A 380-nucleotide genomic window follows, 5' to 3' on the forward strand; every position below is an offset into this window, starting at 1 on the left:
TTCCGGCAAATACTTTCAAAAATAAAATAAAAACGCAATTCAAAACCGTAATGTAGTCCTACAGACCTTATTTTATGCGTTCAAAGCGATAGACACAGATTAGTTACCAATGCTAACGGTGTACTGTATTACTAATAAACTTTGTCATCAAACCGCAGTAAACCGAAATGACACAGTGTCATGTAACAAATGGATGAATGAAATTAAGATTTACATTTTTTGATTAAGTCATTTGTGAACTTACTCTTTCTTATATTAAAAATAAATAAATAATAACAATGCTTTCTGTTATTAGCTATTTTGAGAACTACAACGGTTAAATAACCAATTTCAAAGAACTACAACTCCCATATACTGAGCCGAGTGACCCATTTCAGTAG

This window comes from Notothenia rossii (genome assembly GCF_949606895.1).
Source record: "Notothenia rossii genome assembly, chromosome: 8".
Lineage (NCBI taxonomy): Eukaryota > Metazoa > Chordata > Actinopteri > Perciformes > Nototheniidae > Notothenia > Notothenia rossii.